Source organism: Mustela putorius, unplaced genomic scaffold, assembly GCF_011764305.1.
Source record: "Mustela putorius furo isolate JIRA1106 unplaced genomic scaffold, ASM1176430v1.1 tig00003983_pilon_pilon_pilon, whole genome shotgun sequence".
Lineage (NCBI taxonomy): Eukaryota > Metazoa > Chordata > Mammalia > Carnivora > Mustelidae > Mustela > Mustela putorius.
In genome coordinates, this window is record NW_025422123.1 from 13,480,733 (window position 1) to 13,499,726 (window position 18,994).

Here is an 18,994-nt window from a genome sequence, read left to right on the forward strand (position 1 = left end):
GGCTGGAAATTGTTAGGGACCAAAATGACTCTTGGGCATCCAGCAAAACTGCAGGAGGTCATTAAAGCAGAGATGAGCAAGTACAACAGAAACCAGGGCAAACTACAAAAAAGATAAAGCTCAATGTACTATTTAAGGTTGGTGGTTATTCCAGGAAGAAAGACCATGAGGAAGCCAGCTCCCAGGACAGGGTGGAGATAGTGACAGCTGGAGTGAATTACTACGCACACTTGCAGCTCTTTAACACAAAGAAACATCCAGCCCCACACTGAAACAATTGGCCACAAAGAGGTTATCAGTGAAATGATGATTAAAGTATAATGCAAACATATGTAACTCATCAAGCTCTGCCATTTTTTTACTGTACAACCTTGGATCAGTTATTTGAACTCTTTGAGGCTCAGCGGCCTCATTTGAAATGATAGTAATCACTAAATAGGATTGCTGTGAGGACTAATTGAGTTATGCATGAACTATGTTAGAATGGTACCTGATATATGGTATGTGCTTAATAAATAGATATGATTATTAAATACAGAACAAGCACTGGAGGAATATGATAATAATGGCTAGCTTTTATTTAGTTCTTAACTATTTGCCAGGGAAGGTATTACAATACTCTGCAAGTTATTAGATAATTTCATGTACACCAAAATGTTAACAAAGGTATCTCTATGCAGTGGAGGCACCAAGAGATGACTTAGAAAGATTTCTCCTGGAGCACCTGGATGGCTCAGTGGGTTAAATCCTCTGCCTTTGGCTCGGGTCATGATCCCAGGGTCCTGGGATTGAGCCCCACATCAGGCTCTCTGCTCCTTGGGGAGTCTGCTTCCCTTCCTCTCTCTCTGCCTGCCTCTCTGCCTACTTGTGATCTCTGTCATATAAATAAATAAAATCTTTTAAAAAAATAAAGGAAAGATTTTTCCCCTACACATCTTAAAACTTTCATTAGTGCCTGCTTCAAGTCAGGAACTTTGATGCAGAGCTTGAGACAAGGATTATAGCCATGCAATACATTGAAGGAGCTCTCAGGGGTAAGAGAGAGAAGAGGACAGGGCAGGGAAAGGAGTTAGACAAGGATGTGGCTTCACTGGGGATCGAACTTTAGTCTCACCCCATAGGATGCACTGGAGTGTGAATTGTACCATAGAGTCAAATCCTGCCTTATGGCAAGGGGACCACCTTTTTTACTTATTAGTCATTGGCTACAGGCTGGCCCTGGGATGAAGGTGCTGGACATCCATTGTCCCAGCCAGGACAGGACAGTTCTCTGGAAAAACTGTTAGCAGTCCACACTCACAGCAGCTGCAGGATAGATACACTGGCTAGGTAAAAGGGATCCAAGACCTGTGTAACAAACCACCCCAAACTTAGTTACTGAAAACAACAGCAATCATTTATTTCTTTTAAATCTATAATTTGATCAAGGTTTTTCTGAGAAAGTTTGTGCTCCATGCTATCAGCTGAGGTAGCTTGAAAACTGGGGGTGACTTGCCTGAGGATGGAATCAGCTGAAGAGACTCATGCTGACTCAATTTAAAGAAAATGTTTCACAAATAAAACTTAAACACACCTCCCTAGTTGTCAAGTTCCCACCAATCCATCATTTTTAAGCTCCTCCAACACAAAAATTCTGACGCCACTACTATTCTGAGTGATGGAGTTATGATGCACTATTATTATTATTTTTAAAAGATTTTATTTATTCATTTGACAGACAGAGATCACAAGTTGGCAGAGAGGCAGCAGAGAGAGGAGGAAGCAGGCTCCCTGTTGAGAGAGAGCCGATGCGGGGCTCAATCCCAGGATCCTGGGATCATGACTTGAGTAGAAGGCAGAGGCTTTAACTCACTGAGCCACCCAGGCATCCCTGCACTATTAGTTTTTAATAATAATAATAAATATGCATTCTTAGAGATAGATGTTCTGTTATATAAAGTGCATAGGTTTAGAAAAAGTTAAAAAAAATAATGCACTGACGGGATGTGGCATTGGTAAAGTATTGGTAAACCTTCCAGCTATATCAGAATTGTGGCAAATTAAAAGATTGCTGTACCCACTGTCTGTCAGAAATAAAATTCCCGTCATTGGGAGACAGTTATCTTTAACTTTTTACTGTTTTTTTTTGTTTGATTAGAAATTAATTCATACTATGTCAGTTAATATTGATTGCCTATACAAAAGTCTCCATCTTCTCCTTTTAGCCTACTTTTTTATTGAAAGTATTTTTAAGTTGAGACTACATTCAAAAAATTAAAAATCAAGAGTATAAAAGTATGTGCAATGAAAAGTCTTCTTTCCACCCCTGTCATCGGCTCAGTTCCCACCACTTTTCTTAGCATATCTTTCCAGATTTTGTTGCATATCAACCAAATAATATAAAAATAGATTTTCCTTTTTGTCTCCTTTTTACCCAAACAGTAGGTTATTTTTCACACTCTAACATACACAGCTTACTTGGTTCCTTATATCTTGGAGATCTTTTCATATGAGTTCACAGGCCTGGGTATATCTGTGATATGTATAAACATACAAGATTGTCCTCTATAGAATCTTGCCAACAGAAAATATTTTCAAACTTGTATTTTTACAGAACTGATTGGTGAAAAATTGTATCATTGTGCAATTTGAAATTATATTTAACTTACCCAGAGTGATGATAAGCATTATTTTACATGTTTAAGAGTCCTTTGCATTTCCTATTTTCTGAACTACTCCTTCTTCTCCTTTAATCATAATTCTATTGGATTGTTGTTCTTCTTTTTGTTAGTTTCTAGGAGCCCTTTATATATTAATGAATTAACACTTTGTCAAGGATACAATTCCTATCCTACTTCTAACCACCAACATCCTTTACTAGAGAAAGCATCATTTACTATAGAAAACTGGGAACAGGGAAAAAGAGAAAAATAATCAGCATAATCCCACACAAGAGATCTCAGAATTGAATTAAACACGAAACTTTTCTTTACCTATTTCTTTAAGGGGATGACAGTTGCAGGAGGAAAAAAAGGAAGGGAATATTTAGTGAACACATGCTAACAAATGCGACTAATAGCACTTTATTCGTGTGATCCCATTTATAGTGCTCACAACAGCCGTATTTGCACTTTATTTCCATTGTATAGCTAAGGAATTTGAAGCTCAGACACATTAAAAAAACAAAAAACAAAAAACAAAAACCAGACCAAGATCACACAGCTAGTAAGAGGTAGAACTGGGTTTCCAACTTGGATCTGTCAGACCCTGGGGCTCCTTCCCTTTTTATAGTCTCTGTTGCTATTTTGCCACCTGTGTTTTAAGAGCAGGCTGTTACATCCTTGAAGATCCATAACAATGGAATAACAGCCAACATAATGAAGAGGATAAAAATCTTAAGAAAGATGACAAAGGCCTTGTTGTTGTTTTGAATACCACTAGAATTCATTCACTTTCAGTTCTGGAACATTCAGAGGTCTGGAACTGTCACATTCATCAGGAAGTAAAGCCCAGCTGGCTGTTGCTGGCTCTTGGCCGTGTGTAGACAACCCCTGGTCATTTGTCAATGTTCCCAGGGGTACCTGCTTCAAATTAAAATCCTGGCAGTGTGCCTTCCTCCACTGTATAATTGTACTGGCCATAGCGAATTTGACTAAATCCTCTTGATGCTTCTGCTAATTCTATGGGCCCTGCAGGCTAGAGGAGCCCAGAAACAGAACAGGGCACACCCAAAAGTGCAATCCAAATGCTGGAGGCTCCTCTGGTTCCTTAACATGTGTAAACATTTCACTGTCAAATTGTCAACATGCAGATACAGGCAGAGCTTTCTTCGGGGTTAGAATAGAATGTTAGAACTAGAATTGACATCAATGTTTTCCTAATACAGTGTTTCACGATGCCTGGGAGGCCCTGAGATGGTGGAAGAGGTTTCCATAAAGCCCCTGTAAGAGATCAGGAAAAGCTGAACAGGTGAGAGTCTTGGTTTCACACCCCAAGTTCAACCAGATCAGTTCTACTGCCTGTAACTGCCCTGTAAGATTTATTTGGAGAAAGGGCTCCCAGCTGAAACAAGCGTGAGAACCACTTTATTTTACTGGTGTAGAAGCTGAGGCTCAGGAAGGGTTTGGTGCAGCCAATTACCTGAGAAGTCAGTGGCCGAACTAGGCTTAGGGGTTGACTCCTTAGCCAGAGCTCTTTCCACTATCTGGGCTCCATTATCACACAGAGCCCTCCTGTTTGTTTGTGCTGGGTCCTCATTCTTAAGAATTTTCAGCCAGCTATTCCCCAGACCCTAAGCTGTTAATCAGCTCACCCTGAATTCTCCAAAGCCTCTCTGTGAAGCAAGTTTTTAGTAAAAATGTTCTAGGCTATTCCCTACTCCATGGCATTCACATGACATTCTGCCCCCGGTTGGTACCAGAAACAAAGGAAAGATGTGCACACCTATGTACACTTACCAAAATATCCTCCCAGACTTTGAGTCCAGAGGAAACATTGGTGAAAGCTCTCCAGTTAAAAAAGATGATCTGTACATAAAGTTGTGTGAAGCCCATATACCCACCGGGGTGATGCAATAGCACAAAGACCCAGGACCCCAGGCCTGATCTGAAACAGCATCCCTTAGCACAATGACTCAGGGTTGTCAAACAAGCAAATAGCAACTCTTGTTTTCCTGTAAAATTCTGAGATTTTGTTGATCATGGATTTTTTTCTCTCTTTTTTCTAATTATGGTCAGTTAGCCAACATATAGTACATCATTAGTTTTTGGTGTAGTGTTCAACAAATCATTAGTTGCGTATAATACCCAGTGCTCATCACAACACATGCCCTCCTTAATGTCTATCACCCAGCTACCCCATCCCCCTATTCCCCTATTCCCCTTCCTTCTGTAACCTTCAGTTTGCTCCCTGAGTCCAGAGTCTCTCATGGTTTGTCTCCTCCTCTGACTTCCCTCCCGTCCCCTATGTTCTTCACGCTATTCTTTATGTTCCACATATGAATGAAACACGTGATAATTGTTTTTCTCTGCTTGACTTATTTCATTTTAGCTATAATCCCCTCCAGTTCCATCCATGCTGATGCAAAACCTGGGTATTCATCCTTTCTGATGGCTGAGTAATATTCCATTATTCCATTGTATATATGGACCATATCTTCTTTGTCCATTCATCTGTTGAAGGGCATCTCGCTCCTTCCACTATTGTGGACATTGCTGCTATGAACACTGAGATGCAGGTGCCCTTTCTTTTCACTAATCTTTTTTTTTTTTTCATGAAATTTGATTGCATATTGTGTTACAATTTGTATTTTTGACTAAAATACTTCTTGGTTATTTGATTCTTGATTCTTGAGTTTTTTTGGCACTCCCTCAAACTGTATGCCTCACTCACCTGACCCTATCCCAGGCCTCCTGCTCACTTGCACAGTCTCAACAGCATCTCCCACCCAGTACTTCCAGACTCTTGTCATTTAAAGAACCCAATTATATAAAAGCTTACATAGCCAGACCATATTTTATCTCTTGTGTCCTCCTGTAAAATCTGAAGGCCTACATTGTTATCTTTTTTGGTAGAAACTTCCAGAATAGTGTGTTGTGTGTGTGTGTATGTATGTGTGTGTGTGTGTGTGTGTGTGTTTAAACACTGAAGTATAGTTGACATAATATTATATTAGTTTCAGGTGTACAATATAGGGGTTCAACAGTTATAGACATTACCAAATGCTTGTCATTATCAATGTAGTCACTGTACATTGTAAAGATATTATGGACTATATTCCCTTGTGCTCTACCTTCCATCTCTGTGATTTATTTACTTTATAACTGGAAGTACCTCTTAATTCCCTTCACCTGTTCCACTCATCCCTTCATTGCCCATCCAGTCTGGAAAACACCAGCTTATTCTCTACTCACATTCTTATTTTACTATTTATCTCAGCCTCTTCACCCACTCCCACCAGCTCCAATAAGGAGTTCTCTCTCAAATCATAATTCTTTTTTAAAAAGATTTGTTTATTTTGGATAAAGAGAGAGTGTGTGCACAGAAGAAGAGGGAGAAAATCCAAGGAGACTCCCCACTGAGCATAGAGTCCACTGAGGAACTTGATCTCAAGACCCTGAGATCCTGACTTGAGCTAAAACCAACAGTCATTCAACTACCTGAGCCACCCAGACACCCCTCAAATCATAATTCTTTTTGTAAAGAGTTATATTCTCACACTATCTCCTCTTATGGGTGCTGAATCAGAACCAAGGCAAGACTTGTTTACCTTTAGACTGAGTCAGATGTATACACCCTAGAGAATTATATGAAGGAGTTCACACATGATTTGAGGTTCCCAGTTTAATTTGTATCCCCAAACATCTTCAGGCATTAAGATAACTTATTTAGACAAAAATAATGTGGAATTTGGGGCTGGCTTAGTATGGATTTCCCAGGCACCTTCATTCCCTCACAGCTATTGATTTTGAAAGGACCAATGTTGACTTGGAAATTGTATGCTAATTGAATATGTGGTCTGGATAAGCTGAAGGATTGGAAGCAAGTAGTTTGTGCAACTTACCCTGCTTTGCAACAACCAACACAGGTGCAAAAACACCAGGTTGAAGAGAGTCAAGAATGTTGTTTTGCTCTTTTCTTTCTTCCAGCAACATCTTAGAAATGTAGTCAGCAATATGCTTAGCCATTTGTTTACTCATATTAGTCCAAAGTGCTGGTTGTGGCTGGCTGTGACTGGTCCTCACCTCCCAAAACCTTACCAGCCTTCTCTCAGTCCCAGGGCAATCAGTTGCAGAAATCAGGCTTAACACATTTAAGACCCACTCTTGTCATTTAGAGAACTGAGCTTCTATGCATTTCCCAACTTCCACTCCTGTGAATCTGCCCATTTTTGTTTACGTGTCCCCAGTTTTGTTCACATCCTTAAATCTGGGATGTCCCTTCTGAATTCTGTTTCTTTCCTTCTTGTTCTCATTAAGGCTAGGAGGAGTCAGGTCTTTAGGGAGCTGTTTGGATGCTCACAGCTGGATGTTGCTACCCTTTTGTTCTGTGGTTATAATCTGAGACTGCTGTTGGATGGGTCTGAACATCTGCAGTAGAATTCATATCTGAACCAAATGAAGGTAATTTCTAATTCCATTTTAATTTATTTATTGCCTTTTTAGTCCATACCTAGTGCATAGTGTTTGCTGTAGAGATTACAAAATACATTTTTAATCTGTCAAAGCCAACTTCAAGATAATATCATACTACTTCATATGAAGTATAGAAATCCATATCAGTTATGTTGCAGTTCTAACATGTATTACATCTACATACATTAAAAGTTCTATATTACAGTGTTATAATTTGGGGTTTTTTATACATAGATGATGTTCTTCTATTTTTTCATAATCCAATTATTTGTGGATTATATCCCAAACATTACAAAAAATATATTATGGGGAATGTGGAGTCTGTTATGTTCCTCTGAAGAGTACTGATATTTTTGTCAAGTTGATTCCTGTGCATGCATGATCCAGAGATCAGTCAGAGACTTAGGCAGTTTAGAAACTAGAATTTGGGGGCTTTCCTACATTTCATAGGCTCTTCTAGTTTCTGGGGCTTTCCCTTTCTGATCCTTTCCTTTTCAGGATTTTCTCTTCTTCAAGCCAGTAAGATATCATCTACCACTTGCTATATTCACCCCATAAGCCACAGACTTGGGTTTGTCCTCAGGCTGACAGCTATTAGAAAAAAAGGGCAGGAGGGTAATGTACCCAGGGCCCTTCACTTTGTCCATAAATCGACTTGTCTCCACTATCTGTGCACTTTTCTTCACTCTCTAGTGCCTCCAAGTAATTGGATTTTTCCAATCTTTTGTCCAGAGTTCACTGCTTTTATCCTTATGAGAGTTGGCTCAATAGAAACTTCTTAACCAAACTAAAAACAGAACTCTCTCAAATGATATTAGGTTAATAATTCTAATGTGAAATTGGCATAGAGCAGATGGAGAGATAATTTGAAGTTTTATTAACAACCTGCTGATATTTTCAGGTTCATAAATATTTTTGAAGCAGCTTCAATGTTTTAGGCACTGTGGTCATTACTGAAAATATATAAATAAAGCCCACCAGCCCAGCCTTTGAAGCAGGTTACACTTTTATTCCAGTTAAGAAAGAAATACAATCTTTCTTTCCTCCTAGCCTATAAAATGTGAGATATTTAATTGCATTCACTGGGAAAAGATGGGGTTAAATTCATAAACCACAGCTGACAGAGATGGTAGAAACACAATTCTGTATCAGGTGTATCTTTATCTGTGCTATTTCACTTTCTCCCAAACCAACCCCAAAGATGCCCCTGACGTTTTGTTCTCTACCCTTCTATTACAGATGAAAAAAAAAATATATGGTGCTCTGAAAGGTTCAACATAACTTGTCTACAGTCACGTCACTAGTAAACAGAGGGATTGCCTCTGCACTCTTGTTTCCACTCCCATTAACCAAACTGGGAGATGTCTGGTCTCTACCTCACCCTCCCTAACTGACTCTGAGCATATCAGAGGACTTCAGTCTCCTCTTTTATAGATAGAACTTGCCCGTACCCTTGGTACCCACCCTCACCCTTCCAAGATAAATTGGATGAATTAAGAACCTTTCAAATACATTGGGTCTACACTTCAAATGCCATGACGATGAATCATCTCCAAGGTCCTTGGTTTTAGTCTAAGAACCTCTGAGTGTCAGTCTGTGAACATTATCGTGGTGGGTCTTTCTCTGAACTCTGTGGTGCTTCTTGTCTTCCAGGGGGCACCATCTTTCAGTCTTCTCTCTGCAAGGACTGCAGCACCATAGATGCAGCAGTGGTGTTTAATAATAATAGAGAAGAACAACAACGCCTTGTGTCTAAAGCATGCATTTTATTTTCTAAGCTCCTCTTGTAAATATTCTTTTATTTGATCTGCACCCCGCTTTGGGGTAGCCTCCCTTATACTTTGTCCTTCTCCTAATGAAATACTAATTGCATTAAAAAAAAAATTTTTTTTAACAAGAACATTATTTCTATTTTAGGAAGGCAAGTTTTGCATGCCAAAGAATGCAAGATCCCTACGAGAGTCTCAATCCCTCAAAGTCAAGTTTTATTTCCTGTTTTCTCTGTATCCCAGTCACCTCACCCTGTATTTATAACATAATCAGTGAGAGCTTGACATATGCTTGTAATAATAAACCTAGTGTTCATTAAGTTCTAATACAATATCTCATTTTATAAATCCTGTGTAAACAAATGTCAAAAAAAATCCAGGCTCCGATTCCAACCCTGCCACTCACTAGGGTCATGATTTTACCTAAATCAGTCAACTTCTCTGGAATTCTGATTCCTTACACATAAACGCTGAGTGACAGTCAAGGGCTGTGAGATGTGAGGTTACATTTCAGTAAACCTAGTAGAGAATCTGGGCCAGTGTGCTCTCCAAAATACCAACTCCCCGGTTTTTAGTGAGGAGAATGGCATTTCCCCCTACTTCTAAAAATGTAGGCCCCATCAAATTGAGTTGTCTGAGGAACACGACAGTTGGCAGTGACAAATATTTCCACTGGCTTTCTCTCCACTTTCCATCAGACTGTAGCTGCTCTAATCCTGACCCACATAATAGGTACTTAACAAATAAACAATAATGATAATGATAAATAAATAATATTCACTGCCACATATGAAGACTTTGGTATCTGCCAGGCACTGTCAGTTTCTATATTCACACTATTCAAACAGTTAACAATGACTCTGCAAGATAGTTGTTACTGTGCCCGATTTACAGATGAAAACAAAAAAGGAGATTTTGAAAAGTTAGCCACTTCGCTCAAGGGTGGAGAGTCAGTGAATGGCAGATCTGGGATTTGAACCCACATTCAAAGATTCATGAGCTCTTTCCATTGATTCTTCTCCTTTTATACTATCTTACCAAAGGGGGAAAAACGTGGAAATGTGACAAATTATTGGGAAAATTTTAACTGTGCTGTCACTTGATGCCATGTGATCCAGGGACCCCCCCCCCAAAAAAAAAAAATCCTTCATTTATTTTCTGCCTGATTGGTACAATTCTTGGTCAGACAATGCTGTTTTTGTCAACTCCTAAGGCATGGAGCAGAGGGAGAAGTTCACCCCAGCAGTGATGGGCAAGGTGAGTCCAGTGTAACAAATCCACCAAATGAGTACCAAAAGCTCATGGGCTTCAGCCCTTATCCAGGAGGAACCTGTAGGACTGCATCATTTGGGTATAAACATGGGTTTGTTCTCGAAAGAAACAGATGCCCCCAGCAAGCTGTTTCAGAGATGGAAGCTGGACCGATCTGTCTGCTTGTGAGGGTCGACTCCCAGCTGATGTATTTGGTCGTTCTTGGTTCTATGAACAAACAGCCATCAGGGAGTGATTGCTGTGGCTTCCAAAACTTGGCAACCAAAGCTCCTGGGGGTTCACTGGGTGTTTTCCATCCTCACAGCGACTTTCAGCCCTTAGGAGAGAGAAGGGCAGAGAGGCAAAGAAGACAACCAGGTGTGGGCAAAGAAGAAAACATTTGGTCAAGCCAAAGTGGATGACAAATCGTCAAATGACCCTGAAAAGACACACCCAAGACAAACGAGATCTAGTCTCAACTTTCATAAGACTTGATCCCCGCACGGATTCAGATGTTTCACTCAGAGCTGTAGACAGAAGCTCCTCCCATGTAGAGACCTAGAGAGAGACATTTGAGTAGTCATGTGTACCTGCTTTCAAGCTTGTTCCCTGCGTGCCATGTCTGTGACGGAGGCGGAATACGGCGGGCACTGGTGTGGAGCATAATAATGCTGAGTTCTGCCCGAAGAGCACTGAGGGACCCATGAACCAACCGAGGGGCAAATCAGCCACAGCGGGAAAAGCAAGAGGACACTTCCGAACCTATTACATTTACTTACTGGGGCAAAAATCCTTAGCTTGTCCGTGGCAGCAGAATCCAGGGTGAGTAACCAAATCCCGGAAGACCTGGGTTCTAGTGGGAGCTCCTCCATTATCCTCCAGCTTTGTGACGCTGGGGCCTCGGTCTCCTAAAATCTAGCCTTCGGGCTCCTGTCACAGAAAACAGAGGCAGGCAACACAACATGATAAAAAGAGCACCACCTTTGGACACAAATGGCCTGGCTGAAAGTCCTTTACCCTCGCATAGCTGACTCGAGGCAAAAGATATTTTTCAGCAATTATTTATGCAGCATTTACTAGGCTCTGGGAATATGGCAAAGAACAAAACAGACCAAATGCCTGTTCTCGTGGATCTTATATCTTTAGAGATGCACCTTTAGAGATCATCAGAAAAGAAACAAGTATGTGGACATGGGATGCAATGCCAGACAGTAATAAGCTCTATGAAAAAAATAAAGCAGGAGAGAGAAAGGGAGGGCTTGCCATGTTAACTAGAGCTGCCAGAGGCAAATGATAACAGCCTCAGAAACTTATTGTGGAGGGGCACCTGGGTAGCTTAGTGGGTTAAGCCTCTGCCTTTGACTCAGGTCATGATCTCAGGGTCCTGAAATCAAGCCGCACATCAGGCTCTCTGCTCAGTGGGAGCCTGCTTCCCCCCACCACCTCTGCTTGCCTCTCTGCTGACTTGTGATCTCTGTCAAATAAGTAAATAAAATCTTCAAAAAAAAAAAAAAAAAAACCTATTGTGGAGAAGGAACAGAGACTGTATTTTAACAGATGACAACATAGCACTGACCGTTTGAATGGCTCACAGGACCACCAAAAGGTCCGAGTGGGGTTTTCGGGCCATGTCCATGACTGAGAGATCAGGCTCAGCGTGCCTACTGCTGTCATTTCTCCTTCCCTGAGTCCTTTCAATGCTGCCTCCTTAGGTGGACATGGCAAGGAAAAAAAAAGCACCTGTGTCTGCTTGCCTGCTGGGGGTTTGGGCTCCGTTAGGCTTTTCCTCCATTCCAGCAGGGGGAACTTGATCTCTGGGAGCAGGAAGTTAATGGATGTAAAAAGGTCTTGGAGCAATGGTATTTGCTACCACTAATGATGTGTCTATGGTTCGTCTCTGTTCTCCAGCATTCGGCCTCTCAGCACAGGGTTCCAGGTTTGGAGGCGTGGGGCCTGTTTGTTTTGGAGAGATCTGTCCACCAGGTGGTAGAAGCTTCCCATTCAGGAAATGAGCCCTGAAGCAGTCAGGCCGGTGGACTCCATCTGGCTCGAGCACAACAAAGGGCTCCACTGTGCAGCCACATCCTGGCCCAGAACATGCCTGCAGGTAACAGCACCCAGACCCTGCCCTAGCCTGACTCCTGGGCTCAAGGTTCTGACTTACATCTCTGTGCATTTATGGATTGTAGGGTTTTAAAAGGAAGGCAGTCATCTGAGGGCTGACTCTTCCTCATCAAAAACAAAACTCTCTGCTTTGCTCAAGTGCGACTCAATTTATCCATTTCTCAGGGGTGTTCACCTCCATGTTAAGGCAAAGCTTGACTGGGGGCTCTAGAATGTTCGACAAACAGGTTACAGATCATTCTCTGTTGTCAGAGATAGCATTATGGGGAATGATAAAATAAAAACATTTTAAATGTCTCTTGCTGTCCAGTCAACAGGAACTTCCCAATGTAATTTGAATCTTGTCCCCTATGTTTCTCACCTAAAACACTGGGTTGAATGAACTTCACCCTAGAAGTTCATGTTGACCAGCCTCCAAAGTGGCCCCTAGCCAGCCTGTCTGTGCCCTTCTGTAGTCTCCCTCTTCATTGAATCCATGGGCAACAGAATCAAGCAGAAAGGACAGAATGTGATTTCCGGGGCGAGGTCAGAACGGACACTGCCGCTCCCACCTCGGCCTCTTAGATTACTCACTCCGGGGCACGGAAGCCGCCAGGCCATAAGAACACTCAAGTAGGTCTCCAGAGAGGTTGACAGGAACAACAGCCAGAGCATCTCACCTACAGGGAGGCATGGAAGTGAGCAGCCTTGGAAGTGGATCCTTTGGGGTGCCTGCATGTCTCAGTGGGTTAAGCGTCTGCTTCCAGCTCAGGTCATGATCCCAAGGTCCTGGGATCGAGCCCCGCATCAGACTCCCTGCTCAGCGGGAACCTGCTTCTCCCTCTCCCTCTTCCTCTCATGAATAAAAAATAAATAAAAATATTAAGGAAGTGGATCCTCAACCCCAGTCAAGCCTTTCAGTGACTGCAGCCCTGGCCAATGCCTGAGAAAAACCTAATGAGAGACCCTGATCACCACCCAGAGGAGCCACTCCTGAGTTCCCAACCCACACTAACTATGAAAGACAATAAATGATTTTCGTTCTAAGCCACTAGGTTTGGGGTAATTTGTTACACGACAAGAGATAACGAATACAAAACCTATTCTGAGTTACCAGGATTGCAGGGAAAAAACTAGTCTGTTAAACCCACTGAAACTAGATTCCAATGACTGCTAGGCCATTTTGCAGAACACCACAGCAGCGATTTTCAGAGAACTGTTATCTGAAATTGACATTGGATTTGCAGTATTAGTAAAGGCCCAGTCTTTGCCTTGAGAACACTTGTGGGCATTCTCAGGGAGCGAACCTTCTAAGCATCGTCGCTGAGCATGACCTTAGAGATATGCTGGGTTTCACGTTGTGTTTACATTCTGTTGAGGTATTGGATATCCTACAGCTATGGGTTGAGGACTACCAGGGAGGGAGACATCAAGCATCCGGCACTTCTGGCTTACTCTGCACACAGCCAGAATGGGTTCCTTCTTCTAGAGGAAGCCAGCAGGCAAGCGGGCACAGGTGCTGGTGATTGCAAGTTGAACCAGTGAACTCAGAAATGGCACGGGTTGGGGGGACATGAGTGAGGACACCGATTGTCTGCTTTAGTTGCCACATCAAAGTCTCAACCATAGGCAAAAGGCACAGATCTGAAACTGAGGAGCACAATCAGATCCCAGCTATCCAAATGGGTCTTCGAGTCAGGACCAGATTAGTAGCAAAGTAATCCTAGACCCGATGGTAAGTCTGACCTTCCTGAATCACTCTTGCTGGGAAGAAAAAGCAGGCGGCTTAGAGACTGGGGATCCCTCTCAAGCCCCTCCGCCCAAACCACAGGCACAAGATTTGCCAGCCTCACCCCACGGGGATGGTGCTATCATTCATTTCCTTGCTCTATGCTTTCACCTCTTCCTCCTAAGGGCCATCCTATTTGTTGGTCATTTGATTGGTCATTTAGATAAATGGGCTCAACCAAATGACCAATCAAATTGGTCATTTAGAAATAAATTCAACCAAGGGTTTTAAAAGAACCAAGGGATAGCACTCCTTTGCTTAAGGAAATCAGTGAGTTAAAGTAGGGCCTGGCACTCAGTAGGTGGTCACACATGGTAAGCTGGTTTCTCTCCAGCCCCTGCCACCACTGCCTTGGGACTGCCAGGCAGGAACGGAGTCCTAGAACTAATCTCTATCTGCTCTGCAGACCTTCCTTCCTTCTTTCTTTCCTTCCTTTCTCCCTTCTTTCCCTTCCCTCTCTCCCTCCATCCTTCCTTCCTTCCTTTCTCTCTCTCTTTCTTTCTTAAGATTTTTATTTATTTATTTGATAGAGAGATTGAGTAAGCACAAGCAGAGGGAGCTGGAGAAGGAGAAGCAGGTTCCTTGCTGAGCAAGGAACCCCCACGCAGGGCTCCATCCCAGGACCCTGAAATCATGACCTGAGCGGAAGGCAGATACTTAACCGACTGAGCCACCCAGGCGCCCCCCACCTTCTTGTCTCTTAACAAAGAAAACACCCGACACTGGCACTGAGTCTTCCATGTGTAGTGTTACTGCTTTTTTCATTGGGTATCTGCCATGGGGGAGGGTTACTCCTAAGGCCCCATTAGCTGGAGGCAGGCAAATAGGATAGAGCGGATGGGAAGATCCAGCATGGGAAACAAAACAGCACCTGGGGCTCAGAGTTGAGGAACTAGCCCAGTGGTTCCACAGTATTTCACACTCAGGTCACACTAGAATAAAACGTTCCTACGAAGTCCCCCAACCTTAGTTTTAAGGTACTTCAAGGCAGGGATTTACAGAAGGAGCAGAGGCAGGAAACTCTTGGTCCCTTTTCTCTCTTGCATTTGCTTCTCTGACTTCAACCTCCAGAGGGCACTGACCTTCAAAAGACTAAACTCAAAACTCAAAACACCAAGGCTGGGAACATGGAATGCCAACTGTTGGCCATACTGGGGGGTGGGGGGGTGGGGGGGGATCCTCAGCAGCTGTTAATTCTCTGTGGATAATTAATACTGGTGAAATTGAACCTCAGCTTCATTATCACTTATAAGTGGGCTCTCTTCCTCCTGATAATATGAGGAAGTCCCAAAGCCATGGTTTTTGCCACTCTTCAGGTCTTCCTTTTAGAGAGGTTCCTTCACCTCCCCACTATTAGTTCTGTGCCTCTAGTAGGCTTTCTCTGGAAATAGTCAACATTCCTTGGTCATACGTCCTATCTGGGTGACATCAGAAATTGGGAGAAGCCTGGTGGTTTCTTCCAGAAAATCTAGAGATTTTTTCAGGGCCATCAAGAGACAGCTGTGATGCTTCACGACCATGTGTTAGGAAACAAAGATGGAGGTTTTGGAGTTTAACAGACATGGCTTCAGATCCTACCTCTGCCTCCTACTAGCTATCTGACTTTGGATAAGTTATATAAACCACATCTCAGCCTTTCTTGTAAGTAGAAATGAGAATTAATCTCATAATAGTTTGGTATGGAATAAATGTACTTGGACATATAAAACACCAGCACTGTACCTAGCACAAAATAAGGGCTTTGTAAGTCTTGGTTCCTTCTTCGCCATCCTTCTATCTACTTTTAGTGAGACCGCACAGGATGGACGGATTCCTGCAAGTTTTCCTACAGAAGCTTCGGTCACTTCCTTGAACCCAATCATTGCCCCCTTAAGAAGAAACTTCTTCTCATTAGTCTAGTATTCCCCTAAACAACAAGGAAGGGTGAAGGCCATGTGAAAGTCAGAAAGCCAGCTAATCTAGAGCCCTGGGGCTGTTTTCATTTTTGTACCCTGACTCTTGTGGAGTTGGGGAAGTTGGCAGAGTCCCTAGGACACATAAACCTTTGGGGAATAAGATCGGAAATTTACTTAGCAGAAAATTCTCCTATAACGTAAAGCACACTGCTCCCCCCTCCCCACCTCAAGCGCCTTATATATTTCAAAGATGATACCAAAGTCAAGTTCCATGTTGAGTAGAGAAAGTACAGGACTGAATCTTGAGTAAATGTACCTCCCTCATGTCCTGGATATTAACCAACAAGCCACTGGGCTTCTGCCCTGGGACAAGAGACAGTTGGGTCTTTGTCTCAATGATCTTCATCTACCAAGGGAGACAAGCAATAAACACACAATGACAGCATCATGTAATAAGCTCTGCATTTGGAGCCAAGTACCACATGTCTAGGACTGACATCACAGGAGATGGGGATCTGGGCTGTATTAAGGATGAACTGTACCCTTCATCACTTGCCATCCCAACTTTGGCCACCAAGATAACTTGTCTGGGTTGGACCTTCTTTGAGTTCTCTGTCCCTATCCTATCATGTGACATCTGTCTTAAATAAGGACCAGAAACGAGACTTAGAATACTGTAGGGATGGACCTAACCAGGGCCTAAATAGAGGGAAAATGTGAAGAAAATTAGACTTTAAACTTTTTAAAATGTTTTTAGATTTTATTATGAGGCTCTCAATGACAAAACTGAAGCCATCTTAAAAACAAGCAAACAAACAGAACATTGGCCTTTACCAACCATCCTGGTTTTTCTGGGACTGTCCCAGTTTTCACACTGAAAATTCCATGTCCTAGGAAACCCCTCAGTCAGGACACATGGAAACAGTTGGTCAGCCTAATTGTGTTCCAAACACAGAAGTACCCGCAGAGCAGAGAGAAAATGTATCAACCTGGTGCTTAAGCCTTGAGCCACAAATGCATAAAATAATAAACGGTTAATCCACAGGCCCAAATTGCTTCTTGAGCATGAATGTGGAGATATGTAATATTTAACAAACACAAAAATTGGTACGTACTGAATGAATATGAGACCATATTAAAAAATGCAAGAAATTGTGGTTTCTTATTCTTTTTTTTTTTTTTAAGATTTTATTTATTTTGACAGACAGAAATCACAGGGAGGCAGAGAGGCAGAGAGAGAGGAAAGGAAGCAGGCTCCCTGCTGAGCAGAGAGCGCAGGATGTGGGGCTCGATCCCCAGGATCATGACCTGAGCTGAAGGCAAAGGCTTTAACCCACTGAGCCACCCAGGTGCCCCGTGGTTTCTTATTCTTGAAAAAGGCCTAGAACATAGCCTTCCAAGTCACTGAGAGAGACTGGGTTTACATTTTCCTGGAGAGGCTTAATAAATTAACATACAAGTTAACAGCATTGTCATGTATAGAAGACAAATTTGACCTTGAATCATGGCTTTATGCTAATACACTGGGTGACCCAAGGTAAATTTTTAAACTTCTCTATGCACTAATTTCCTTTTCTGTAAAATAATCCTATTTCAATGTCCCATTTTATAAATTAAAATAAAAAGATCGTAATACATGAAAAATAATGATTACTCAATAAATATTAACAACTCTCAAAAAAAAAAAAAACACCAAGAGGAAGAACAAAGACCTACCATTTTATTGTCTCTAGGGTACCTCGTAAAGTTAGTAATGGCTTAAAATTAGATCGTTCATGAAAACAATTTTGTCATGAAGTATGGGGAATATATGGCTATAGATTAATTCGGGTATTCTATTTTCATATATTCCTGTAGCTGAAAAAACCTTGAGCTGAATACCTTCATTTGCCCATCCAGGTCCACTGTCCACCTTTTTTTCCATCCTTCTTTGCGCTCTGGAGGCTGGCCTCTGTGGTCGACCTCAGTGGACTTCTGGCTCTTGGACTTGGCTCAAACCAGCTGAATGCTTTTAGCAACTGAAGGTCACAGCTCCTGTCCAGAGACCCTCTCCACCCAACCCTCACTGCCTCCAAGTTTTTGCCTCCCTGTTCTTCCCACTTCTTCCCGGTTGGAGATGTTAATGATTGCCCCCTTGACCAGCCTCAGGGCTCCACGCCATCATTTGGGGTTTCCCAATAGCCTGACCACACATTTGTACATTATTTATCCAGCTGGATGTGTTTTTTGTTTCCTGCTAGAATGCTGACAGATACAAACACTAGGAGAATAATCAGCTTAGTGATTTCCAAACACAAATTTGGGCACCTGTTCTGGACGGGCGATATCAGAGTCACTTAGGGAGCTTTTGAGAACATGGATTCCTGGACCTTGCACCTGGAGTATTAATTCAGAGGAGGCTGGGATAAAAACTCACACTGTATTTCTAGCAGCTCCCCTCCCAATCCTGCTGCATATCCAGATCTGGGAAGAGTTCGCCCCTACAGTCCTCGGTGCAGCTGGACCCTTTCTCTTCATCAGTATTTTTTGTTTTTGCTTCACATTTCACTCTCTTTGATTTCATTTTGGTTCAAAACACAAAAACAAAAACCTACAACACCTACAGAAATTATGGGTATCCTCCAAAAAGGTGATCTCCATTAGGGTGAAAATTTTGGCCAATTTCTTTCAGGTCTAGAACCTGCCTGACACATAGTTGGCACTCAATAAATATTTGTTACATGACTGTTAAATAAATAATTAATTGAGAATATTTGCAGAACTCTGCAGGGCTTAGATTAGTTCAAGCTGATGACCTCAAGGCGGGACATGACCTAAGCTCCAAAAATTTGATGAAGAGCCCAACAAAAAGCAATCTTGATAAAGAAAGATGAACTTGTCATCAAAACTGAGTGCATGGCTACATATAGACATAGTTTCAAACTAGCGGCTTTTCTGGAATCTTCCCCCCTCTGTCCTTGGAAGCCTGATGCACATTCCACTAGACTAGGTGGCTTATGTTAAAAGCCAAAAAGCTACTGTCTATGTGGGGAGGGACTATTGAGGTGAAGCCAATTTTACTTTCTCCTACTCTAC

At 42.2% G+C, this 18,994-nt stretch overlaps 2 long non-coding RNA genes across 4 annotated transcripts in view; one reads left to right on the plus strand and one right to left on the minus strand.

Annotated features, from left to right (window-relative positions):
- Positions 1–8,056: 8,056 nt before the first annotated feature.
- The window catches only part of LOC123389524, a 43,043-nt gene continuing 32,105 nt past the window's right edge, over positions 8,057–18,994 (minus strand). For both annotated transcript variants that reach the window (XR_006604132.1, XR_006604131.1), the window contains exons 3-4: positions 10,912–11,062; positions 8,057–10,469 (exon numbers count right to left, since the gene is read on the minus strand). This is a non-coding gene — a long non-coding RNA (uncharacterized LOC123389524). The remainder of the gene's footprint in view (positions 10,470–10,911; positions 11,063–18,994) is intronic.
- LOC106006866 lies at positions 10,649–13,277 on the plus strand. Of its 2 annotated transcripts, XR_006604130.1 has the most exons (3): positions 10,649–10,954; positions 12,041–12,239; positions 12,922–13,277. It is a non-coding gene; the product is annotated as an uncharacterized LOC106006866 (long non-coding RNA). The 2 variants fall into 2 exon arrangements; XR_001181179.2 differs by lacking the exon at positions 12,922–13,277 and having other exon boundaries at positions 12,041–12,553.